This window comes from Hypanus sabinus, chromosome 18 (genome assembly GCF_030144855.1).
Source record: "Hypanus sabinus isolate sHypSab1 chromosome 18, sHypSab1.hap1, whole genome shotgun sequence".
NCBI lineage: Eukaryota > Metazoa > Chordata > Chondrichthyes > Myliobatiformes > Dasyatidae > Hypanus > Hypanus sabinus.
In genome coordinates, this window is record NC_082723.1 from 65,198,976 (window position 1) to 65,226,337 (window position 27,362).

General features: G+C 42.2%; 1 protein-coding gene across 6 annotated transcripts in view; it reads left to right on the forward strand.

Annotated features, from left to right (window-relative positions):
* Nucleotides 1-27,362, forward strand: part of LOC132407702 (membrane-associated phosphatidylinositol transfer protein 2) — a 317,765-nt gene that overhangs the window by 120,310 nt on the left and 170,093 nt on the right. The gene's annotated exons all lie outside the window — the stretch shown is intronic.

Below are 27,362 nucleotides of genomic sequence, written 5' to 3' on the forward strand. Positions count from 1 at the left end.
CAGCAGTACATAATAATAAAAACAGTATAGATTACAATAAGAAATACATATTTTAAATAAACTCTATGGGCTTCCAGCTGGGTACATGATGAAGGTGGCAGAGTTTCTCATCGAAACATTGGTTAAAATTGATACCCGTACCCGGCTGAAAGCCTGAGAAGAATTTATTTGTCATATAAGCTGGGAAGGCACTAGATCCTTTTTCATATATAGTTCACTCTCTATATATATATATATATATATAAGAAGTTGTTCCTGAATTGTGAGTGTGTATCCTCATGCTTCTGATGGTAGCAATGAGAAGAGGACATGTCCTGGGTGGTGGGGGTCCTTAATGATGGATGCCACCTTCTTTAGGCATTGCTCTTTGAAGGTGTCCTCACGCTGGAGAGGCAAGTGCCCATGATAGAGCTGTCTGAGTTAACAAATTTCTGCAACTTACTTCGACTCTGTGCAGTAGCCCTCCCCCCACCATAACAGGCAGTGATGCAGCCAGTTAGAATCCTCTCCATTGTACATCTGTAGAAATTTGCTAGAGTCTTTGGTGACAAACCAAGTCTCCTCAAGCTCCTAATGAAATATAGTCACTGTTGTGCCTTTGTAATTGCGTCAATATGTTGGGTCCAGGAGCTCAGAAATGTCGACAACTAGGAACTTGAAACTGCTCACTCTTTCCATTTGACAAGGACTGATGTGCTTATTTTTATCCTTGACTTGCCCTTTCTGAAATCCACAATGAATTCCTTCGTCTTACTGATGTTGAGTGCAGGGTTAACTTGTGAGAGTGTTGTTTCACTTCAGAGCGCTCTGGCCAGATTCAGATTCTGATTTCTTTGTCACACATACATTTAAACGTACAGTGAAAATGTGTATTTGCCTCGTGGTTAGAGGAACACACCAGACTTATAACACCTGAAGATATAGGAGCAGATTTAGGCCATTTGGCCCATCAAGTCTGCTCTGCCATTTCATCATGGCTGATCCATTTCCCTCTTGGTCCCAGTTGCCTGCATTCTCCCCATTTCCTTTCATGCTCTGACTAATCAAGATCTATCAACCTGTGCCTTAAATATACCCAATGTCTCGGCAACGAATTCAACAGATTCAGCACTCTCTGGCTAAAGGAATTCCTCCTCGGTAATAAATAGATGCCTCTCTATTCTGAAACTGTGGTCTCTGCTCCTAGACTCCACCCATCTTAGGAAACATCCTCTCCACATCCACTCTATTGAGGCCTTTCATCATTCAATAGGTTTCAATGAGGTCACCGTCATTGTTCTGAATTCTAGTGGGTAGCAACCCAGAGCTATCAAATGCTCCTCATATGACAAGCCTTTCGATCCCGAAATCATTTTCGTGAACCTCCTTTGACCCCCCCCCCCCCCGCATTGTCAGCATATGTTTTCTTAGGTGAAGGGTCCAAACCTGCACGCAATATACCGGGTGAGGCCTCAACAGTGCTAACCACCAAGATCAATTGTCTGTGAAGCATCTTCCATTCAGCACAATGTTCCCATGGGCTTTACTGGAGAGCCTGCTGGGGTTGGGATACCCAGTTCTGTATATATCAAGGCCATAGATGAGTGTTTTGGCACCGGATGAAAAAGATGCGTGGTTGAGTCAGGCAAGGTCTTGTAGCATAGAAGCAGCCCATTTGGCCCACTATCTCCTTACTAACTATGAAGGGCTCATCTGTGTTAATACAGTGAATTGGGACACATCGGGACCTGGACATTTTGGCCCAATTAGGAGGCTGTCCCAATTAGTTGAAGCTTCTTGGGAATGGTTAAAAAGGAATTAAAAAAAAGACTAACTGGATAATAAATTATGTATTTAAATGAAATACAGAACAAATTAGAACACTGTCAATATTACTACAGTGCTATAAAATGTGTATTAGTTCCTGATAGTTATTGATTGTGGAATTGTTGATCCTTTCAAATTCAACAAGATGATTGTTGATCCTTTCAAATTCTTCATAGTTTCTAACTTGTTGAAGTAGCAAAATAGTTTCATTTTCACTCCTAGCTGTTTCTGGCATCACCAAGCCTGAATGCATGAAACCACAGTAAGCGAGACAGTTCTGAATTGTCTTACTGCTTATTTCATGCAAACTATCAGTGACAATAATCACTGCTTCTATAACACAAGCACACACAACTGACGCTATTTAAAAGCTGTTTGTTCTAAGCATGGTTTAATGTCTGACGGCCTCACAAGTGCACGTGACTGACGCTATTTTAAAAACTGTGGGCTCTAAGTACGGTGCACTGTCTAATGGCTGCACAAGTTCATGTGACTGGTGCTAATTAGAAACTATTCGGGAACAGTCTCCTGTCCCAATTAAGTGGCAGAATGTCCCAAATAAACAAAAGGAATCCTGGTTATTTTCTTGATTGTTTTTGTTCTGTTAAGAGTTGTCCCAAATAAGCAACTGTCTCGATTAACCGATGGCACATTTAACTGGAATACACTGAATGGTTTCTGCTTTAGGAGTTCAAAAGCTCACCCAGATGCTGCGTTAGTTCTGTTAGTATTCCCGAGTGTCAGAGGACCTCACTAGCTGAGTGGGTATCTCAGAAATTCTCTGAAGACTTTTCAGCTTTATCAGGCAGTGCCGACCAAGGCGATTTTCCTCCATTATGATGCAAAAGGTGGTTTGGATCATGGTACAGTTATAAGGCTTGAAACTCAGTTCAGCTTCCAGTGTTGTACTTTGGTTTCACTCAGCTTGGTTTGTTTTTGGGGAGATACTGTAACACAACACTCTGCCATGGATGGTCTCAAGCCCGATTATGAAAGGAGGGCCAGCAACCCCATCCCATGAGAAACTCCAAAGACTTCCTCCATGGGAGAGGTAGACTCTGCCTAGGAGGCAGAGTATTGTGCAAAAGTCTTAGGCATACGGACTGAGAGTGGGAAGGGGGCAGGGATCGGGAAGCACCAGAGAGACATTCTGTAATGATCAATAAACCAGTTGTTTCAAATCAGATGGCCTTGTCTGGTGCCTCAGGGCAGGGTGTGACTGCATCCATGCCACCCCTCCCCTCTCCTCCCCTGCCCCCTGTACTACTTCTCTCCCACCTGTCCCACCCCCCTCCCATGGTGCTCCTTTGCTCTTGCCAGATTTACATTTTCGCTCTCTGTCCTCATTGACAAATACAGAACTGTGCAAAAGTCTTAGGCTCCCTAGCTATCTATGTATACCTATAGACTTTTGCACAGTACTGTAAATGAAGTTTTGTGATGGACACACAGTGCCGATTGACCTTCGGCCCAGGACAGAGGACTCTGGCAAGTTGCTGTCAGTGGCCTATGCCCCAGTAGGGGTGACGGGCTTCAGAAAAGAAAAATGCAACAGCACATAGAGCTGCTGCTTTGTGACTCTGGTGACTCAGGTTGAACCCTGACCTTTCGTGATGTCTTTGTGCACTTCGTGTATTCTCCCTGTGACTGTGTCGACAGGTAAGTTGCCCCTGTTGTGATAGAATCTGTGAGAAGTTGATGGGAATGGTGGGATAAATCAAAAGGGAGCCGTGTAACTGGGGACCTGAAGTCGGTGTGGGACAGAGAGCTTGTTTGCCTTGCCGCCCACTCGCTGCTGGTTGCTGAGGAACGCTGTGGAGTTGGGACCAGGTACAGAAACTGCGAGACGGTGCCAAGTTGAGGGCTTCAGGCTTCAATGTTCTTTGGAAGAATTTCTGTTGAGTTCAGAACTGGATGTTGAATTTACGTGGTTGTGTTAAAATTTAAGGACAACAGAGATTCCAGTTAAAAAACGGTGGTTATCTAGAGCTGTGTTAGCAAAGACAAGGGAAGAATTTTCTATAATGTAAATTATTTTTAGCTTTCCTGGGTTTGAATGATGAATCCAATAATTTGCTTAATTCATTTTTAAAATTTTAATACCTTATTCTGAAATAAAATTGAATATTAATGTCATCCTTAATATTTAGCATGCTGGTGATATTTTTTCCATGTTTAAATTTATTTGGCTTGAAATTGATTAAACTTAGACACAGGATATCCTGCTTTTAGCATATCGGCTCTGTTGAGTTTTCTCATTTCCTCATTTTCATTGAACATTGATATATGATGGGCTTAGTCATCTTGTCAAACGTCAAACATATTTCTACCATGTGGTGTTTGAGGTACACTTTCACCATGGGGAGGGTTATTGAGGATAGTGAGAGCAACTTGGAGTATAGAATGTTTGCTTGGCCACTTTGAGATTGAGGAGAAGGAGGTGTTGAGTTTCTTGGAGACCATTAAGGTATATAAGGCTCCTGGAATATCATCTGCTTACTACGGACGGGATAGGCATGGGTGACTATGGCAGCGTGCACTCAAGCCAGCAACCAATGGACAAATGCTTAACTAGCTTCAAAATATCATCGGTTGTCAGCTGGTAGTTTCAATCGACTTTAAACACCTCTATTGTGAATGGCGATTGATCTTGCACGTAAAGAGTTTCAAACTCATACAATTTACAGTGATCAATATCCGTAACTGATAAGCCAATTCTGTATAAATGCAGCAGTTTTCTGTTCAGACTTCAGAACGGTGTGGGTGACCAGGGGCCATGCTGTTCCCCTTGTGCACAAATAAAATAAAAAGTGTGGTTGAGTTGGGAGTGTGTTCTGAGCCTCGTTATTTTATTTTAATTTATTTTATTATAGTCGATGACAGAAATTTAGCAAGGTCTCTGACAGGGTCCTGCATGGCAGTCCAGCAGGTTAGATCCAAGGCAGTCTGGCAGATTGGACCCAAAATGTTTTTGGGAACAGGAGGCAGAGGGTCCTGAGGGGTATTTGTCTGATCAGAAGTTTTGACTAATGGTGTACCTCAAGGATGGGTGATGGGACCTCTTATGTGTGTGAAGCAGACTTTTGACATGGATTTGAATGCAGGGGGTATGGAATAGTAAAGTTGCAGGGGACACACAAATTGGTGATGTCTAATTTGGTAAAAATTCGCCAATCGATGGTCCCAAACCCAGCCGCAAAGGAGCAGGGTTGTGCATGGAGCTAGCAACCCCATCCTGTAAAACCCCAGAGCTACAGAAATGCCAGCAAAAGCTCCAAAGACCTCATCCCTGGGAGAGGAAGGATCTTTGAAAATGGGTTACACCTGGGGACATAGGGGTGGGGTATACACGGTAAATAGTAGCAGTCACGGGAGCTCTAATGAACAGAGGGACCTTGAGTTGTGCAGCCTGAAAGGTTGGTTGGTGGAGGCACAAATTCTCTAAACATTTATGAAGCATAAGACATAGGAGCGGACTTAGGCCATTTGGTCCATCGAGTCTGTTCCGTCATTCCATCATGGCCCTTTGAAACACTGACTAATCATGAACCTATCAACCTCTGCCTTAAATATACCCAGTGACTTGGCCTTCAACAGCCGTCCATGGCAAGAAACTCCACAGACTCACTACCCTCTAGCTAAAGGAAACAGAGCAGCAGTTCTAGTGCTAATCCAGAGCTTTCATGACCACCTGTATCTCTCACCATCCATCTCCATTGCAGTCTTGCCCTTCACTTCCTGTGGCAAGTCCAAGTGCCTAATTCCTGGCCCAGCCTGGCACTGCCAATGGGATGGGAACCCCTGGTATACACCTGAACCTAATAACAACAACATATTACACACAGACATACTTCAGAAGCATTTTGCTCCTTTATGCTTCGTTGAGCTGTGTTTTGCATGATTGCAGAACAGAGCAAAGATGACACGTGGGAGATTAATGAAAGACAGTGTAAGTTAGGACTGAAAGAATGTGCAATTGTCTATAAATTGTCTGCATCCATGGAGCACAAATGGAGCTTTTTCCTTATTGAACCGCCTGGAGTATTGTGTGTAGTTCTGGTTGCCCCACTACAGGGAGGATGTTGAGGCTTTGGAGAGGGTGCAGAAGAGGTTTACCAGGATGCTGCCTGGTTTAGAGGGCATGTGCTATCATGGGAGGCTGGATAAACTGGGATGTTTTCTCTGGAGTGGGGGAGGTTGAGGGGAGATCTGATAGAGGTTTATAAGATTACTCAAGGCATAGATAGAGTGGAGAGTTGTATCTGCTTCCCAGGGTTAAAATATCTAAAACCAGAAGGTGTGTATTGAAGGGGAGAGGGGATAGGTTCAAGGCGGATGTGAGGGCTAAGCTTTTACTCAGAGAGTGATGGATGCTTGGACTGTGCTGCCTGGTGTGGTGGTAGAGGCAAATACATTAGAGGCTGTTAAGAGACGTTTGGATAGGCACATGGATGTAAGGAAGATGTTCATTTTGTCGGTAGGAGGGATTAGCTGGTCCAGAATGTCATTGGGCCAAGTAGCCTGTGCTGTATTGTTCGATGTTCGGTGTTTTAGTCTCATTAGCATAATTTGGTCAGCATAACATTCTGAGCTAGAGGGCTTTTTCCTGTACTGCTCCATGTTCTTTAAGAGAACGTGAAATAGTTTGAGAAACCAGTGTAGATCTGCTGAGATGTTTTTCTGATACTCCAGCAAACTGAAAAACAATAGTGATTTCTCTTAAAATGTCAGTCTACACAATCCGGGAAGCTCACCAGCGCCTCTGCATTCTGAGGAGGCTGGGGAGAGCTGGAATTTGCACATCTCTACTCATGTCATTCTGCAGATGTGCAGGAGAGAGCATCCTGACGAACTGCATCACAGCACCATACAGAAACTGCACAGCAACAGACAGGATGGCACCACAATGGGTCATCAAAACTGCCCACTGACCACAGGCACCAGCCTACCTGCCATCAAGGGCATATATACTGAAAGATGCTGGTAAATGACCTGTAAAATGGCAAAGGAACCCACCTACCCGGCTCATGGTCTGTTTGCCCCACTCCCAGCATCCACACCAGGACCACCAGACTTAAATACAGTTCCTTTCCCCAAGCAGTAAGGCTGATCAACACCTCCACCCACTCACCTACCCCTCCACACCCCCAACCACCACTACTTCGTCATTTCCTGTCAGAGTCACCTTATGTACAGACATTAGTGTCACTTTATGGACATACAATCAAACTATGTAAATAAGCTATGTTATGTTTTTGTATTTATTGTGTTTTATTATTATTATTGTCTATCTTATTGTGCTGCATCAGATCCGGAGTAATAATTATTTCATTCTCCTTTACATGTGTGCTGAATCTTGGATCTTGAATATTGAATTTGAATACTCAGTCATAATTTAAATAATTTATTTTTATATTAGGGTTTTGATTATGACAATTTGAAACTTTCACTTTAAACAAAAAAGTAAACAGAAAATCAGAATCAGGTTTATTATCACCAGCATGTGACGTGAAATTTGTTAACTTAGTAGTAGCAGTTCAGTGCAATACATAATATAGAAGAAAAATAATAAATAAATAAATAAATAAATAAATAGATGTTAGTCAGTATACTTCATACAGTATACATATATTGAATAGATTAAAATCATGCAAAAAACAGAAATATATTCAAATTAAAATATATATTAAAACATATATTTTTTATATATTAAAAAAAAGTGAGGTAGTATCCAAGGGTTCAATGTCCATTTAGGAATCAGATGGCAGAGGGGAAGAAGCTGTTCCTGAATTGCTGAGTGTGTGCCTTCATGCTTCTGTATCTCCTACCTGATGGTAACAGTAAGAAAAGGGCATGCCTTAGGTGCTGGAGGTACTTAATAATGGACGCTACCTTTCTGAGACACCGCTCCCTAAAGATGTCCTGGGTACTTTGTAGGCTAGCACCCAAGATGGAGCTGACTAGATTTACAACCCTCTGCAACTTATTTCGGCCTTCTGCAGTAACCCCCCTCCATACCTGACAGTGATGCAGTCTGTCAGAATGCTCTCCAGGGTACATCTAAAGAAGGTTTTGAGTGTATTTGTTGACATTCCAAATCTCTTAAACTCCTAGTAAAGTATAGCTGCTGTTTTACCTCCTTTATAACTGCATCGATATGTTGGGACCGCGTTAGATCCTCAGAGATCTTGACACCCAGGAACTTGAAACTGCACACCCTCTCCACTTCTGATCCCTCTATGAGGATTGGTATGTGTTCCTTTGTCTTTCTGTTCCTGAAGTCCACAATCAGTTCTTTCATCTTACTGACATTGAGTGCCAGGTTGTTGCTGCGACACCACTCCACTAGTTGGCATACCTCGCTCCTGTACACCCTGTCGACACCACCTGAGACTCTACCAAAAGCAAGTAACCAGTTACATGTTCTTAATACAGGATATTATTATCTGCGGCTGACTAAGGGCAATCTACACATGCTAAGTAATTTTAGACCATATGACCATAAGATATAGGAGCAAATTAGGTCATTTGATCCATTGAGTCTGCTTTGCCAGTTCGTCACGGCTGATACTTTGTCCCTCGCAGCCCCAATTTCCTGCCCTCTGCCCACATCCCTTCATGCCCTGACTATTCTAGGATCTGTCAACCTCTGACTTAAATATACCCATTGACTTGGCCTCCATTTTGTCTGTGGCAACGAATTTCACAGATTCACCACTCTCTGGTTAAAGTGGACAGTTGTCTGAGTGGTCAGAGTCAGAGTGGTGATCTTGAGGCTCTAGCTCTTCGAGGCTTCAGCAAAGAGAAGCTTCAGGCAGAGAAAGCAAAAGGAAGAAAATCTCAAGATTATGTTTTTTTTGTTCATCCCTTCTTTATATCTACTCAGCTAGGATAGTGGAGATGCCAGGCAGGATAGTTGAATGCTCCTCTTGTGGGATGTGGAAGGCAAGGAGACCTCCAGTGTCTTTGATGACTACAACTGCAAGAACTGCATCCAGCTGCAGCTTCCAACAACTCACGTTAAGGTGTTGGAGCTGGAACTGGATGAACTCCAGATCATTTGTGAGGCTAAGGGGGTGATAGATAGGGCATTTAGAGAGGTAGTTAGACCCAAGGTGCTGGACACAGGAAACTGGGTGACAGTTGGGAAGGGGTAAGGGGTTAAGGAACCAGTTCAGATATTTCTGTGGCCACCCTCAACAACAGGTATATCACTTGGGATACTGTTGGTGGGGGGGAGTGCAGTGGGGAATTTGACCTAACAGAAGGATACAGTGGTCGGGTCTTGGGCACTAAGTTTGCTTCTGTGCCCCATGGTGATGACGGATTCATTAATTAGGGGAATGGACAGGAGGTTCTGTGGGTGAGAACGAGATTCTCAGATGATATGTAGCTTGGGGTCTCAAGGTCTGGGGTATCTTGGATCGAGTCCTCAGCATTCTTTAGTGAGAGGGTGAACAGCCAGAAGTCATGGTCCATGTAGGTACCAATGAAATGGGTAGGACGAGTGATGAGGTTCTGCAAAGGGAGTTCAGGGAGTTAGGTGCTAAGTTAATGGGCAGGACCTCCAGGGTCGTGATCTCAGGATTACTACCTGTGCCATGTGCTAGTGAGGCGAGAATAGGATCATACAATTTAAAACGTGGCTAAGGAGTTGATGTAGGAGGGAGGCATAAAATTTTATGGATCATTGGGCTCTCTTCCATGGAAGGTGGGACATGTACAGAGGGACAGTTTGCACTTGAACTGGAGGGGGACTAATATCCTAGCAGGAAGGTTTGTTAATGCTGCACGGTGGAGCTTAAACTAGAGTTGCAGGGAGATGGGAACCCAGTGGAGAGGTTGTGGAGACAGATGTTGGTAAGACCTCAGACAAAGTTAGGAATCAAAAGATTGAGCATTGTGTGACTAGTGTCCTGAGCTGCATGTATTTCAATGCAAGAAGTATCATAGGATAGGCAGCTAACAGGGCTGAAGATGAGGGAGCTGATTTACAAACACAGGCAATGTGTAGTGAGGAGAGGCTGTTGTGAACAAAAAGTGTGAATACAGAACTGGAGGTGCTATATTTGAATGCATGCAGTGTACAGAATAAGGTAGCTAAACTTGCAGCACAGTTACAGGTTGTCAGGTATGATGTAGGCATTGCTGAATCATGGCTGAAAGAAGGTTATAGTTGGGAGCTTAATGTCCAAGGATACGCATTAAGGATACCAAAGGACAGGCAAGAAGCCGAAGCAGACAGTGTCACTTTGTTGGTTTAAAAAAAAAGAAACCAAATCATTAGAAAGAGGTGTCATAAGGTCAGAAGGTGGAGAGTCATTGTGGATAGAGCTAAGGAACTGCTAGGGTTGTTAGACCCTGATGGGAGTTGTATACGGACCTCCAAACAGTAGTAAGGACGTGGTTAAGAAATTACAATGGGAGATAGAAAATATATGCCAAAAGGGCAATGTTACAGTAGTCATGGGGGATCTTCAGTACGCAGGTAGGTTGAAAAAATCAGGTTTTTGCTGGATTCCAGGAGGGGGAATTTCTAGAGTGCCTATGAGATGGCTTTTTAGAGCAGCTTGCAGTTGAGCCCAATCGAGGATCAGCCAGTCTGGATTGGGTGTTATGCAATGAACCAGAATTGATTAGAGAGCTTCAGGCAAAAGAATCCTTAGGGGAAAGTGATCACAATATGATCGAATTTACCCTGAAATTTGACAAGTGGCACGTGGCCAAGTGGTTAAGGCATCGGTCTAGTGATCTGAAGGTTGCTAGTTCGAGCCTTAGCTGAGGCAGCATGTTGTCTCCTTGAGCAAGGCACTTAACCACACATTGCTCTGCGATGACACCGGTGCAAAGCTGTATGAGTCCTAATCCCTTTCCCTTGGACAACATCAGTGGCGTTGTCACAGCATGGGCAACTGCAGGTCTTCCATACGATCTTGCCCAGGCCTCAGTCATCATCGAAAATTGATGGACAGCCGAAGAGAAGAGAGAAATTTGACAAGGGGAAGCTAAAGTCAGATGTATCAGTATTACGGTGGAGTAAAGGGAATTTCAGCTGCATGAGAGAGGTGTTGGTCAGAATAGATTGGAAAAGAACACAGGCTCGAATTTCTGGAAGCAATTTGGAAGGCACAGGATATATACATCCCAAAGAGGAATGTGGGGAATTAGTAATGATCTTTCAGGAACCACTAGATTTTAGAATGGTTCCAGAAGACTAGAAAATTGCAAATGTCACGCCACTTTTCAAAAAGGGAAAAAGGCAGAAAGGAAACTATAGGCCAGGTAGTCTGACCTCAGTGGATGGAAAGATGTTGGGGTTGATTATTAAGGATGTGGTCTCAGCGTACCTGGAGGCACATGATATTATAGGCCGTAGTCAGCACACAAGATTTTCACTCAAGGGAAAATCTCGCCACACAAATCTGGTGGAATTCTTTGAAGAAATAACAAGCAGGGTAAGCAGAGGAGAACCAGTTGATATTGTGTATGTGGATTTTCAGAAGGTTACAAGGTGCCACACAAAGCTGCTTAACAAGCTATGAGTCCATGGTATTACAGGGAAGATTCTAGCATGGATAAAGCTGTGGCTGATTGGCAGGAGGCAAAGAGTGGGAATAGAGGAAGCCTTTTCTGGTTGGTTTCCGGTGTCTAATGGTTTTCCATAGAGGCCTGTGTTGTGACTGATTCTATTTACATTATATTTCAATGATTTGGATGATGGAATTGATGGTATTGTTGCAAAGTTTGCAGACGATATGAAGATAGGTGGAGGGGCAGGTCGTTTTGAGGAAGCAGAGAGGCTACAGAATGGACAAAGTAGCAGATGGAATGCAGGGTCAGGAAGTGTATGGTCATGTACGATGGTAGAAGAAATAGAAGGGTAGACTATTTTCTAAATGAAGAGAAAATTCAAAATCTGAAGTGCAAAGGGACTTGGAAGACCTTGCACAGGATTTCCTAATGTTTAATTTGCAGGTTGATTCAAGTATGACGAAGCCAAATGTGACGCTAGCATTCATTTTTAGAGGACTAGAATGTAAAGCTAGGGGTATAAGGTCTCAGACTATTGTGAGCAGATCTAGACTCATAATCTAAGAAAGACAATAAGATATAGGAGCCCAGACCCTTTAGGGAATCCTGCACAAGGATTCCCAAGTTCCTTTGGAAAGAATTTGAAACATAATTCTTTTCCATTCTTCTTTCTGGCTCAAATGAAAGCAATTGTGACTGTATGGCCAGATTCCACTGTCACACCATTTACAAATTTGCAGATGATGCTACTATAGTGGGCCAGATCTCAGCTGATAATGAGTTGGAGTAATACAGGAAGGAGATAGAGAGCCTAGTGATGTAGTGTCATGCAAATAAACTTGCCCTCAATGTCAACAAAACAAAAGAACTGGCCGTTGACTTCAGAAAGGATGGTGGTAGAGGGGGTGGGAGTACACATGTTCAAATCCCCAGGTGTGAACATGGGAGAACGTGAAAGAGAGACTCCATTCAATTCCATCCATAGTGCTACCAGCTCTGAAGCTCCACAATGGAGAAAGTCATTGCAAGGCTCTTCACACAAGGCTGGCTCAGACTTGGGGATATCCGAGAGCTTAACTCAGAAAGCCAGATTTGAAGGAGCAGCTGAGTGGCAGAGAGGCAGCATATTTCACAGAGAAACCTAGTGCTTAAAGATTTAAAGATTAGCTTTATTTTTCACATGTACATCAAAACATCAAAACTTAGACTCTTGTTAGTGGAAGGGCCTGGCAGTTCATGACTGAGCGGTGGAATCAGAGGACTCAAAGGAAGGCAGAGTTACAAGAGCGCAGACATTATGAGGAACTGGGAAAACGTGGAGAGATACAGGCCTAGCATGGGAAAATGGGGTTACTGTGGGTAGGCATTAACAGTGTGGGCTGAAGGGTCTTGGTCCATTCTGAAATATGGAGGGAACAGGCCAAGGATTTGAAATCAAAGGTAAGAATTTTATGCTTTGAGACATTACTTCACTAGGAGCCTGAGGTTTTTATTCATGAAGGGTTTGGGCATTGCTGCCCAACACAAATTATTCTTGCTGGGTCGTTTCAGCAAAGTGTAAAGTTACACTGTGATTGGAGTAATACGTGGGTCAGCTGGGGTCAGGGCCACATGAATGAAGCAGCTGTGCTTCTGCATCTGCTAATTTTATGGCTGGGGTTACAGGTGCTTTAGCATAGATTAGGTGAAGGCCAGCAAAGACATGGCTGATGGATGAACACAAGTAACTTAGGACATAGACAACAGAAATTTGGGCAGGCGGGTTCATGCAGGATAGAAGAACACATTGTGGTAAGAATGGATTGGGCACGTGAAAGGTAACAGCGTTTTGTCTGCAGGCTTGTGTTCGAAGTGACCCAGCGGCCATTTCACATGATGAGTCACATCAGGCTACGGTCTTTCTCACAGTCAACATCTTCTACCGAATTAATAGAATTGACGGAGCCCATTATGTAAGCTAAATACCCTGCTCATGTGCCAGGCTTCAGTAAAGAGCTTACACAGGGCTCTGTAAAGTGATTGCGCTACATAACCGGAATGAGATTAACTTGTAAACATATTTATTGTTCAGACTTTGAATTTAACAAACAGCTGAATGGATTTTGTTAAGATAACAATAGTTTCTTTAAAACACAAGAAATTTTGCAGATGTTAGAAATCCTGAGTAACACACGCAAGATGCTGGAGGAACTCAGCAGGTCAATAATAGTTCAATGGTTCCATTTGATATCAGAGAATGTATACTATATACAACCTGAAATTCTTACTCTTGGCAGACATCCTTGAAACAGAAGAAAACCTGCAAAGAATAAATGACAGGAGAAATGTAAGGCCCCTAAAGCCCCCGTCCTCCACACTTAGAAGCAGCTGCAAGTATCATCTACTCTCCCCTCCCTTAATTATTCTAGCATAAAGCATCAGCAACCACCATACCAGCAACAACAACGTCCCCAAAGAGACACCATGGTATACAGTACATCAAAAACTATCTGTTCACTCCAACATTTTTGACATCCCACAGGCACTCTTTCCCACTAACAAGGGAGAGAGAGATATCGCTCCTTCCACAGTGACAGGGGAGACAACTGTCATTATTTCAATGTTACAGTCAGTCTGAAGTGTTGCTTTTTATTTCGAGCACCCCAACTCAAGAATCGGCAGCAAACTCTCCCTCACCATTGAGAGAGAGAGATTGATCGATTTACCAAGTGCCAAGCTCCCCGACAGCCACTCTTGCTGGTTTCGATGTTCCGGTTCCTGATATGCTTCAGTTTGCGACACTGGCGAGAATCCATGTCCACAGGGCTGTGCAGGCTCTGAATGTGCTTGACTTCAAGCTGGAATTGGACATAGTGAAACGCAGCCGATTGCGGAGCATACCACTGTGCAGACCTGCAGTTTTGAGTGCCACTGTGGACTAAAGATCCCGATAAGACCCCAGCCACTCTGAAAAAGAAAATAGAGACATTAGAAAAAGAATTTAACTGTTTAGCTGATGAGCTGGGAGAAGTTACCCTCTAGCGTCATCTTTAGCTCTGCCCACGTGCAGCACCTTTGGAGGGGAATAAACAGTGGATGTTTCAGGCTTGGACCCTTCATCGGGATAAACACATGAGATTCTGCAGATGCTGGAAATCCAGAGCAACACACACAAAATGCTGAAGGAACTCAGCAGCTCAGGCAGCACCTATGGAAATGAATTAAGTGGATGTTTTTGGCCGAGACCCTTCATCAGGATTGGAAAGGAAGGGGAGAGACGCCAGAAAAAGGAAGTGGAATGAAGGGAAGAGGACAAGCTAGAAGGTGATAGTTGAAGCCAGGAGGATGTGGGAGGGGGGATGAAGTAAGAAGCTGGGAGGTGATAGATGGAAAAGGCAAAGGACTGGAGAAGGAATCTGAGTGAATCGTGGGAGAAAGGTAATTGTTTCTTTTTCCTTGGGCTTCCCATTTGAAGTCCTGTGTTGCTATCCAGTGTATCCATGTCATCCCCCTCAGAAATCCTGTCCTGATTGGTCTTTGATCATTTCTAGCATTAATTACTGCCATAAGGCCGTAAAACATAATATGAATTAGGCCATTTGGCCCATTGAGTCTGTTCAGCCATTTCATCTTGCTTCTCCAATTCCTTCTCAACCCCCATTCTCCTGTCTTGTTTGTAAGTTAAATGTTTTATTGTTTTCAGACAAATTGCAGATGGACGTGGTCTTTATTTGTGTCTTTATCTGTGATCTTTATTTGGAGCAGATTTTATCATAGATTTATTACAATGAAAGGAAATGTTGGGTTTTAAATAGTCACATTTACAGTGACAAATTTTCTGTCAGGGGTAATGCATATAAAGCTTCAAGCTACAATTAAAGTTCAAAGTAAATTTATTATCAAAGTACAACCCTGTGAATCATTTTCTTGTGGGCATTCACAGTAAGGTCAAGAAACACAGTATAATCAATGAAAGACCGCATCCAATAGGATGGACAGAAGACAACAAACTATGTACAAAAGACAACAAACTATGCAAGTTCAAAAAGAAAGAATTTTTAAAAATAATAATAGTAAATAAACAATAAATATTGAGAACATGAGATGAAGCGTCTTTGAAAGTGAGTCCATAGGTTGTGGAAAAAGTTCAGTGATGAGGTGAATGAAGTTGAGTGAAGTTATTTCCTTTGGTTCAAGGGCCTGATAGTTGAGGGGTAATAACTATTTCTGAACATGGTGGTGGTGGTCCCGAGGCTCCTGTATCTTCTTCCGGATGGTAGCAGCAAGAAGAGAGCATGACCTGAATTGTTTGGGTGATGATGGATGCTGCTTTCCTGCATCAATGCTTCATGTAGATGTGTTCAACGGTGGGGAGGTCTTTATCCATGATGGACTGGGCCATATCCACTACTTTTTGTAGGATTTTCAGTTCAAATGAAACTAACCTTTAACATTTATCAAGTTGTGCTTAGTATGCTGGTCATCAATTCTGTTATCTATATCATTGACATGTACAAGTTTCCACCGCTATCTGAAGGTAGAGCGTTCCTATGTAAGCCAGAATGTCGTAAAATGAAAAAGCAATGATAATTTATTAATATGGGAAAAATTTGTGACTGTTCCCAGACCCAAAAAATAACCTACAAAATCATGCCAAATAACACACAAAACCTAAAATAACAGTAACATATAGTAAAAGCAGGAATGATATGATAAATACACAGCCTATATAAAGTAGAAATACTTTTGCAATCATTGCAGCACTGCAGCATAGCTAAAATCTTACTACGTAGCGGAAGCAGTCTCACTGGAAGCACTCTCTCCAGTAACCTTTAAGCTATGAAGCTGCCAAATCATACCAAATAACACATAAAAATACACAGCCTATATAAAGTAGAAATAATTTATATACAGTGTAGTTTCACTTAACGGAATCGGGAAGACAGCGAGCACACTGATGATGGTGGGTTAGGCTAAGTCGTCGGAGGTTGGGGTGCTTGGCAATTTTTTCCAATAAATTGCAGTTTTGTCACAGTTAAACACTTGCTTATACGAATAACCACCTTCTGTAATTATTTTCTTCAGTTCTGCTGGGAACTTTTCAGCAGTTTCAGTATCAGACAAAGCACTCTCTCCAGTAAACTTTAAGCTATGAAGCTGCCCTCGCCTCAGAAACGGATCAAACCACCCATGACTACCTTTAAATTCCACTTTCATCACCATCGTCCAGTGCTTTCTGTTTCGGCTTATTGAAAAGACTGACTGATTTCTCCTTAAATATAAGACAGACAGACAGACATACTTTATTGATCCCGAGGGAAATTGGGTTTCGTTACAGTCGCACCAACCAAGAATAGAGTAGAAATATAGCAATATAAAACCATAAATAATTAAATAATAATAAGTAAATTATGCCAAGTGGAAATTAGTCCAGGACCAGCCTATTGGTTCAGGGTGTCTGACACTCTGAGGGAGGAGTTGTAAAGTACAGGCAGGAATGACTTCCTATGACACTCAGTGTTGCATCACGGTGGAATGAGCCTCTGGCTGAATGTACTCCTGTACCTAACCAGTACATTATGGAGTGGATGGGAGACATTGTCCAAGATGGCATGCAACTTGGACAGCATCCTCTTTTCAGACACCACCATCAGAGTGTCCAGTTCCACCCCCACAGCATCACTGGCCTTGTGAATGAGTTTGTTGATTCTGTTGGTGTCTGCTACCCTCAGCCTGCTGCCCCAGTACACAATAGCAAACATGATAGCACTGGCCACCACAGCCTCACAGAACATCCTCAGCATTGTCCGGCAGATGTTAAAGGACCTCAGTCTCCTCAGGAAATAGAGATAACTTAACGGAACGCCACGCTTTGTACACCCATCAATCCACTCAAGCAATAGACTTTCCATTTTATTCATTATTGGGTGCCGACTAAAAGAGACCACTTTGCTACGAGCAGAACCAACAGTAACATCAGCAGCTTTCAAGATTCTTTCTCTCTGTGTATAAATACCATAGTGCGAATGGTGGATGTAGGCAAATTCAACACGTGGACAATGTCCTAACTTCATTCACCATGATTGAAATGCTTAATTATGTCTAGTTTTATGCTAAGCGTAACACCCTTATGCGCTCTTTTAGGCTTTTCCGATACCTCAGAACTCATCGTGCTAACGGATGTACAAAATAAATAGAGATAAAGCACAGATGCTCACAGGCATGTGTTTAAGCTATGGCAGCTAGAATGCAGTTCTGGGGGAGGAGCTTGGTGGCTTGGGGCACATAGAAACATAGAAAATAGGTGCGGGAGTAGGCCATTGGCCCTTCGAGCTTGCACTGCCATTCAGTTTGATCATGGCTGATCATCCAACTCAGAACCCTGTACCTGCTTTCTCTCCATACCCCCTGATCCTTTTAGCCACAAGGGCCATATCTAACTTCCTCTTAAATATAGCCAATGAGCCGGCCTCAACTGTTTCCTGTGGCAGAGAATTCCACAGATTCACCACTCTCTGTGTGAAGAAGTTTTTCCTCATCTCAGTCCTAAAAGGCTTCCCCTTTATCCTTAAACTGTGACCCCTCATTCTGGACTTCCCCAACATCGGAAACAATCTTCCTGCATCTAGCCTGTCCAATCCCTTTAGAATTTTATACGTTTCAATAAGATCCTCCTTCAATCTTCTAAATTCCAGTGAGTATAAGTCTAGTCGATCCAGTCTTTCTTCATATGAAAGTCCTGCCATCCCAGGAATCAATCTGGTGAACCTTCTTTGTACTCCCTCTATGGCAAGGATGTCTTTCCTCAGATTAGGGGACCAAAACTGCACACAATACTCTAGGTGTGGTCTCACCAAGGCCTTGTACAACTGCAGTAGAACCTCCCTGCTCCTGTACTCAAATCCTGTTGCTATGAATGCCAACATACCATTTGCCTTTTTCACCGCCTGCTGTACCTGCATGCCCACCTTCAATGAGTGGTGTACAATCACACCCAGGTCTCGTTGCACCTCCCCTTTTCCTAATTGGCCACCATTCAGATAATAATGTTTTCCTGTTCTTGCAACCAAAGTGGATAACCTCACATTTATCCACATTAAATTGCATCTGCCGTGAATTTGCCCACTCACCTAACCTATCCAAGTCACCCTGCATCCTCTTAGCATCCTCCTCACAGCTAACACCGCCGCCCAGCTTCATGTCATCCGCAAACATGGAGTTGCTGCATTTAATTCCCTTGTCTAAATAAAAAAGGCACGTGCTGCCTTTTTTTGTAACAGTGAAATACCTTCTGTTAGCAAAAACAGGTAACTAATGTAGGTTTTTCGTAACAGCGAGGTGTTGTAAAGCGAACGTTCGGAAAATGGGTGCCACCTGTGACGTAAAAAAGATCAGTCCCAGTACTGACCCCTGTGTAACACCTCTAGTCACTGGCATCCAACCAGAATAGGCTCCCTTTATTCCCACTCTTTACTTCCTGCCAATCAGCCAATGCTCTATCTGTGCCAGTATTTCTCTTGTAATACCATGAACTCGTATCTTATTTCACAAATTGCTTCCGTACTAGCTGATATGCATTGACTTCCTGGATTGATTTTAAGGTTCTCTGACATAATTTTAAAGCTCTTAATGGTCTGGAACCAGAGTACATTATGGAGTTGTTCTGGTTTTATAATCCTGCTCGAGCTCTCACTCCTTCTTCTGCCGGTCTCTTAAATTTAAACAGATCATTGACAGGCCTTTTTCTGAACTATGCTCCTAAACTGTGGATTTCAAATTCTAAAACTATAAGGGATGCAGACTCTGTTGATACTTTTGAATGTCAACGCAAACCCTATTTAATTATTTATTTACTGGGATACTTCCTGATTTAATCATGGGACAATTTGCAAGGACCAATTAATCTACCAGCTGGCATGTGTTTGGACTGTGGGAGAAAATCCATGTGGTCACGAGGAGAACATACGAACTTCTTACAGATAGCGGCAGGAGCTGAACCTGGGTTGTGCTAACCACTACGCTAACCTTGCTTTTTACTGATGTATTTTTGTCTTTTATTTTCTTGCTTATTTTTATTTCTTGTTTCATTTTAATGTTTGCACTTTAACCCACTGTAAAACACTTTAAACTACATCGTCTGTGTGAAGTGTGCTTGATAAATGAAGTTTTTTTTTCTCTCACCTCAAGTTTGTAAAATCTGAAGTATGGGGACAGCTAAGCGCATTCATTTCTCAATTGCTAGGAACTTTTGGAGTATTATTATTATATTTGGATGGTTATTATGGATTATCCTATCTATAATAATAGATCAACAGTAATATAATTTGTAGGACTGTGACTGTAAAACTGAATTGGGCTTGTATTTATAGTAAGGTATGGTGTCTTTTATAAGTTTGTATTTTAAAGCGAAATCTTGGTGAATGATGTTGCCACTTGATTGTGCCTGTGTAAGTAATCAGATTGTGTTAAACTGCTGCAGGATTCTGCAATGTGTTGGATTGTTTCTTGTTTCTCTTGGCATTTTTTGCATTTATTGTCTTGAATTTGTTGCTTTTTTACTATGTAGTTTTGATCATTTTAGATGTTAACCACCTGGTCCTGTATTGCCACAAGGAACTCTTCTGTTTCTGGGAAGAGGTCTCCAAATCTAAGCCAGGCATTCGATGCTTTCTTGTCGACATCTAGTTGCTCAGATCATAGGGATGCCTTCCATTGGTTAATTTTTCCTTCTAGCATGATAATTTCTTCATTTTTCTGGACTGTGCTTTCATTTAAGTTTTGTGGTGTATTCTTACCAGAATTGCATATGCTCACATGGAGTGCTGAATTTTGTTTTTGTTGATGAAAATATATCCTCAAGTTTTATCTTACTGTTGTGTAATTTTTTTATGTCTGTTAGTTCTCTTCCTTCTGTCCTAGGCAGTGTTAATGTAAGTGTGTTGGAATGTATGTAGTCTGTTCTAAAATTTGTCATTTCAGTTTTTATTTCTCTTTATAAAACTTTCCAGATCAGTTTCAAACCAAGATATTCTGCCAAAAGAATACGATAATATGGGTGTAGCAAAAGAGTTTATTGTCTTTGTTATATTTTCACTATTGAGCTCTGTTTGACAGATTTTCTTAAGTAAATTCTGTCGGAAGTTTTTCCTTTATTGCACTATGATCTATTTTCTTTGCTTGTTGGTATCCCAGATACTTATATGTTTTATATTCACCCATTGATTGTATTGTATCCTGCTGCTATTTTGTATTCTATTAGCTCTAATGCCCTTACTTTATGTTTAATGTTCTGCATTTATCCTGTCCAAAGTTCCTCTTTATATCTTTAGAACATAATTCTACTATTTGGATTAATTGCTTTAGCTTTACTGATGAAGAAGTGTATAATTTCAAACAGTCCATGTATAGAAGCTGTGTCGAAATATAATTCGTTTGGTTGATTCTGATTTATACCCAATGTTTGTAGAATTCAGTCAGTAAGAGAGCGGGTTTAATTCTAGACAAACCATAGTGGGCTTAGAGAATTGCTCAAGAAAATGCCTTGGTTTGTTTTGATAAACAGGGTGATTATAGATTTTTTTTCTTTGTGATAGACCACTTGAATTGGAACACAATTATAACTTAAGACTACTTGTATCACCTGGGAATTCTAAGAAACAAGAAATGAACTTTTATTGGATATAATGCAGTTAATTGCATAATGGTGCTGACGCTTTGCAATAGTTCAACTAAGCTAGAAATGTTCTGTGCTCTGTGTCTAAGTGTCCAACAGTATCCAGCCTGCATTAATGGATTCCAGTTGCCCTGATGTTGTTTCTCCATAACTGCAATGTCCTGGTGAAATCTTTCACCATGCTGGTTACTGACACCGCCAAGATTGGCAGGGAAGAAGGCAAAATGGGAATGCAGAAAATAAATCTTTAGTGACACGTTGCACTTCAAGGCTTTGTACGCTTGGAGCATGTTGACAACCAGCTGCAAGTGGTTTGGTGCTCTGTAGTTGACAAGAAATTTTCAACAACATTCTTGAATGATTTCCTTGCGATTTTTTCTGGTCCCACTAGAAGTTCTTCGAATTGTCTGTCATTGGTGTCCTATTTGATTTGTGGAGCACTAAAAGTACCTTCCCTAATCTTGGCTTTGGTTATTCTGACTTGAATTATGAATTGAAATAACAAATGTAGGTGATTTAAAAAAAATAAAGGTGTATGATAGAGAAATTTCATGGTGAGTTTCATGATTGACAGCCCTAAATCCAGGAGATACACTCAAGTGTGTATTTGCAAAATCTTTGTGGTCCTGTGATAGTATTTCAGTGTTTTCAATTGTTAAGGGTAAAGGTCGTTCAGAATTATTTCTGGTAATCTAATTCCTTATGATTCTGATACTTAATCAATATTTGGGCATGACATACAGGTATATTAACTCTCAACGGTAATTACTGGCAATTAGCATGGAAATGATTGCAACTGGCTTTAGACAAGCCCTTTAATGTTGTAGATAGCACTTGAACCCTGTGATAATATGATGGTATTTGAAAGTTTTGGATTTTATTTTATTAAGACTTGTGTTGAATCATTTAAACTGTCTACTCCCATCGACCTGTGCCAGAGCCTTAGCCCCGGCCAGCCAGGTAATTATCTAAATTTCTCTTAAACGTTGAAGTCGAGCTTGCATGCAGCACTTGCGCTGGCAGCTCATTCCAAGCTCTCACCGCCCTCTGAGTGAAGAAATTCCCCCTCATGTTCCCCTTAAACTTTTCACCTTCCACCCTTAACCTATGACCTCTGGTTGTAGTCCTGCCCAACCTCAGTGGAAAAAGCCCACTTGCATTTACCCTATCTGTACCCCTCATAATTTTGTATACCTTTATCAAACCTCCTCTCAATCTTCTTTGTTCCAAGGAATAAATTCCTACTCAGGTCCTCCAATCCCAGCAACATCCTTGTAAAATTTCTGTGTACTCTTACAAACTTATTTACACCTTTCTTGTGAGAAGATGATCAAAACTCTATGCCATACTCCCAAATTAGGCCTGTCCAAGTTGCATTATACAACTTTTAACATCTCATCTTCTCTGCTCACTAGTTTGATATATGAAGGCCAATGTGTCAAAACCTTTCTTTACAACCCTTTCTACCTGTGATGCCACTTCCAACGAATTATGTACCTATATTCCCAAATCCCTTAGTTCTACTGCACTCCTCAGTGCCCTACCATTCACTACGCAAGACCAACCCTGGTTGGTCCTACCAAAGTACAATGCTTTACACTTGTCTGCATTAAATTCCATTTGCCAGTTTTCCAGCTGGTTCAGATCCTGCTGTAAGCTCTGGTAGTCCTCCTCGCTGTTCACTACACCCCAGGATCTTTGCTGCCAGGAAGTGACTGAATGTGGGTTCTGTGCAGAATCTTTGTGCTTGTAAATGCATTGTGAACTACACAAACTATAAGCAGTCCTTACACAGTGTTACATACAGCTTCTCATGAAATGAACTTGCAAAGCTATAGAAATGAACAGGAAATTAGAAAAACCCATTTGATCAATCAGAAGTGTTCCTGACAACCCCATGAGAAGTCTTGGCTTTGAATATTTCCTACCACTGTATATGTATGAAAAAAAATTGTCTCATAGATCTTCTACAAACTTGATCCTCCCATCTTAAAGCTGTACCCTCCAATATTTGATCTTTCCACTCTTGGATAAAGACTCTGACTACCTTCCTTAACAATGCTTGGCATAATTATGCAAACCACTATCATGTCTCCCCTCAGCCTCCGGCACTAAAAAAAGTAGAATTCAAGTTTGTCCATCCTGCCTTTATAACTAATACTTTCTAATCCAGGGAACATCCTAGTGAGCCTCTTCTGCACCCTCCCCAAAGCCTCCACCTCCTTCCTGTAAGACAAAGACCAGAACTACACACAGTACTCCAAATGTGGCCTGATCATATCGAGAACATGACTTCCTAACTTTTGTACTCAACTCTCCAACCGATGAGGGCAAGTTTGCTGTAAGACCCATCTACTTTTGTTGCCATTTTATAGGAGCTAAGGACTCACTACCCCCCTTGTAAGATCTCTCTCTGTATATCAGTACTTCTAAGAGTCAAGCCATTTCTATAGATGTGTGGTGGAGAGTATATTGATTGGCTGTATTGTGACCTGGTATGGAAACACCAGTGCCCTGGAGCAGAAAAGCCTACAAAAAGTAGTGAATATGGCCCAGTCCATTCTGGGTACAGCCCTCCCCACCATTGAGCACATTTACACGGACCACTGTCACAGGAAAGTTGCATCCATCTCAAGGAGCCACACCACTCAGGACATTCTCTCTTCTTGATACTATCATCGGGAAGGAGGTACAGGAGCCTCAGGCCTCACACCACTAGGCCCATAAGGAATTACTAACACTTATCCCTAGGCTCTTGGATCAAAAGGGATAACTTCAATAAGCTTCACTCGCCCAAACACAGAACTATTTCTTCAACTTATGAACTCACTTTCAAGGACTCTTCACCTCATGTTCTTGATATTTATTGCTTTTTTTTCTTTTTGTTTTTGCACTTTGTTGCCTTTTGCAAGTTGGTTGTTTGTCCTGTTGTGTGCAGTCTTTCATTATTTCTATTGTGTTTCTTTGTATTTACTGTGAATGCCCTCAAGAAAATGTATCTCAGGGTTGTATGTGCAGACATACATGTACTTTGATAATAAATTTACTTCGAACTTTGATTTGGTGCTGGAATGCTTGGCGACACTGCAGGCTCCCCCAGCAAATCCTTTAGGTTGTGTCGATTGTTAACGCAGACGACATTTTGCTGTCTGTTTTGATATACATTTATAAATATATCAGAATTGGAATCAACTGTATACTTCCCTCTTCCACTTGACCTCCCAAAGTGCAACACCTCACACTCGACAAATAAACCTCCGTCTGCCCACATTTCCAGCTTGTCCATATCCTGTTGATTCTTTTGACAACCTATTCATTTACTGATTGATTGAGATAAAGCACGGAGTAGGCCCTTCTGGTCCTTCAAGCCATGCTGCCCAGCAAACTCCCGATTTAACCCTAGCCTGATCACAGGACAATTTACAATGACCAATTAACCTACAAATCGGTATGCCTTTGGACTGTGGGAGGAAATGGGAGCACCCAGAGACAACCTGTGAGGTCACTGGGCGAACCTAACAATGCCTTACAGACAACAGCGAAGTATGAGCCTGGGTCGCTGGTACTGTAAAATGTTGTTCTAACCACTACGCTAACATGCTGCCCTTAGTCCAAGCTCCTGATCTCTGTGGAACATTACTGGGCATGGATTACTAGTTATAGTTTGTCCATTCTTTCCATGACTGTGCGGATTTCCTCCAGGTGCTCCCATAATTGGTCATATTGGTGCAGTTGGGCAGCACGGGCTCGATGGGCCAGAAGGGCCTGTTACAGTGCTGTAGTTCAAAAGTTCAAAGTAAATTTTATTATCAAAGAACATGTGCTACCATATACAACCCTAAGATTCATTTTCCTGCAGGCATACTCATCAAATCTATAGAATAGTAACTGTAACAGGATCAATGAAAGATCAACCAGAGTGCAGAAGACAACAAACTATGCAAATATAAATAAGTAGCAATAAATAACGAGAACATGAGATAAAGAGTCCTTAAAGTGAGATCATTGATTGTGGGGCAAATGATTGTAGTTATCCCTTTCTATTCAAGAGACTGATGGTTGTGGGGTATTACTGTCCTTGAACCTGGTGGTATGACTCCTGAGGCTCCTGAACCTTCTACCTGATGCAGGCAGCAAGAAGAGAGAATGGCCTGGGAGGTGAGAATCTCTGATGATGGATGCTGTTTTTCTACGACAGCATTTCATGTAAATGTTTTCAATGTTTGAGAGGGTTTTACCAGTGATGTACTAGACCTCAAACTTCTGTAGGATTATCCATTCAAAGGCATTGGTATTATCTATCTCTTAGGGACTCCAGCTCCAGATTTTTCCGCGGGGTTTATTCTTGAAGCCTTCACCCTGAGTGTGTGTAGCCGCAAGGCAGCGGAGGTTTGAGATCAGAGTTTTCCATCTCCTAGATAAGCTAGCAACCACTGCCCAAAGTGACTGGATTTAAGACACCAGTAATCTGTTTTGCCCCTTTTCCTGTCGGAAGAAACAGTTCTGCTGGGCTTAGTAGCTAAGCCACATGTGAAGGCCAGGAGTTGGGCTTGGTTGTCAGAGGCTATTTGAGACACATGGCATTAGGAGCATTTAATAGCTAGTGGGAGCTCATCCCCACTGCCTTTCCTGGCTATAATAACCTTAAGGATCCTGCAAACTGCTGATTGAAAAGCGTTTTTTTTTTGGAAATATGGTTATTGGTTATATTTATAGCTTTGTCAAGTTTCATTCTATTTCATGTTTTTAAATATAATCAGTTAATCATGATAGCTTGTTCTTTGTTCTCTGTGTTGTCTTGATGCAGCTGTGTAGATCCTCAATAATTTTCCTTGCCTTTGGAGTTAATTAGTCAGCAATTTAATTACTCCAAATCAGCAGCTAGACTATATCATATTGGCAACATTATTGACTTAAAAAGCAATTAAACAAAATCAGCCCAGCTGATTAAGTAAGTGCAGTATATAGTCTAATTAGGCTGATAATCTTAAACATTTATAATTACTCTTTAAATGAAACAAGTTTTCATAGATTGCTTTTGTAGAATGGTGGGTAGCTTATGCTCTAAGATGACACGGTTGAATCTCAAAGACTTCTGGCTGGTGGCCAATGGAACAAGGACAACAACTAAATACTTTGTTAATCATTCTTTTCTGGTAAACAATCATCACAAGCAATGGTCTGTAACTTTCCTTTGGACGTGGGAGGCAACTTGATGTGGCAGAACCAAGGCGAGGCAGTGGGCCCGTTGCCGAGAGCAAGGAAGACCTGAGTTTCAATCAATTTAAGCATTGGGCTGAATTGAGGCAGTGAGGTCTAGGTCCCAGACTGTATAGACTGAACCCGATGTTTGGATGACAATTTAAGTACTGGGCCAAATCGGTAAGGTCATATACAGGCCGAATCGAGATAACGGGGTCCAGGTCCCAGAATGTATAGACTGAATCCGATGTTTGGATGACAATTTAAGTACTGGGCCAAATCGGTAAGGTCATATACAGGCAGAATCGAGACAATGGGGTCCAGGTCCCAGACTGTATAGACTGAACCCAATGTTTGGATGATGATTTAAACACTGGGCCAAGTCGAGGTGGTGGGGTCCAGTCCCAGAGTGTATTGAACCTATAGAACCCAATGTTGGACAATGATTTAGGTAAGGTAGGTAAGGGTGTCAGGGCCCGAGGTGAGGGACAGATTGAAAAGGTAAGGGTGTCAGGGCCTGAGGTGAGGGACAGATTGAAGAGGTAAGGGTGTCAGGGCCTGAGGTGAGGGACAGGTGGAAAAGGTAAGGGTGTCAGGGCCCGAGGTGAGGGACAGATTGAAAAGGTAAGGGTGTCAGTGCCTGTGAGGGACAGATTGGAGGTAAGGGTGTCAGGGCCTGAGGTGAGGGACAGATTGAAGAGGTAAGGGTGTCAGGGCCTGAGGTGAGGGACAGGTGGAAAAGGTAAGGGTGTCAGGGCCCGAGGTGAGAGACAAATTGAAGAGGTAAGGGTGTCAGGGCCTGAGGTGAGGGACAGATGGAAAAGATAAGGGTGTCAGGGCCCGAGGTGAGGGACAAGCTGGTTCTGCTCACCTCTGCTCTGTGCTGCACTAAAGGTCTGTGAACAGCCCCTCTGTGGACTTCAGTTCAGAACGATATTTGCCTGTGTTTATTGTTTACATAGTTTGTTTCTTTTCCTCTGCACATTGGGTGTCTGATGGTCTTCTATTTTGTTTTGGGGCTGTCAATGAAGAGACAAATCTCAAGGTTGTATAATGTATATGTACTTGAGTAATAAAGGGAATTTGAACTTGAAATCAAAGATGCGTTGTGATGAATGGTGTTTTCTGATGAGACGCACATGTGGTGGAAAGGAATTGTTGTGAGGAATAG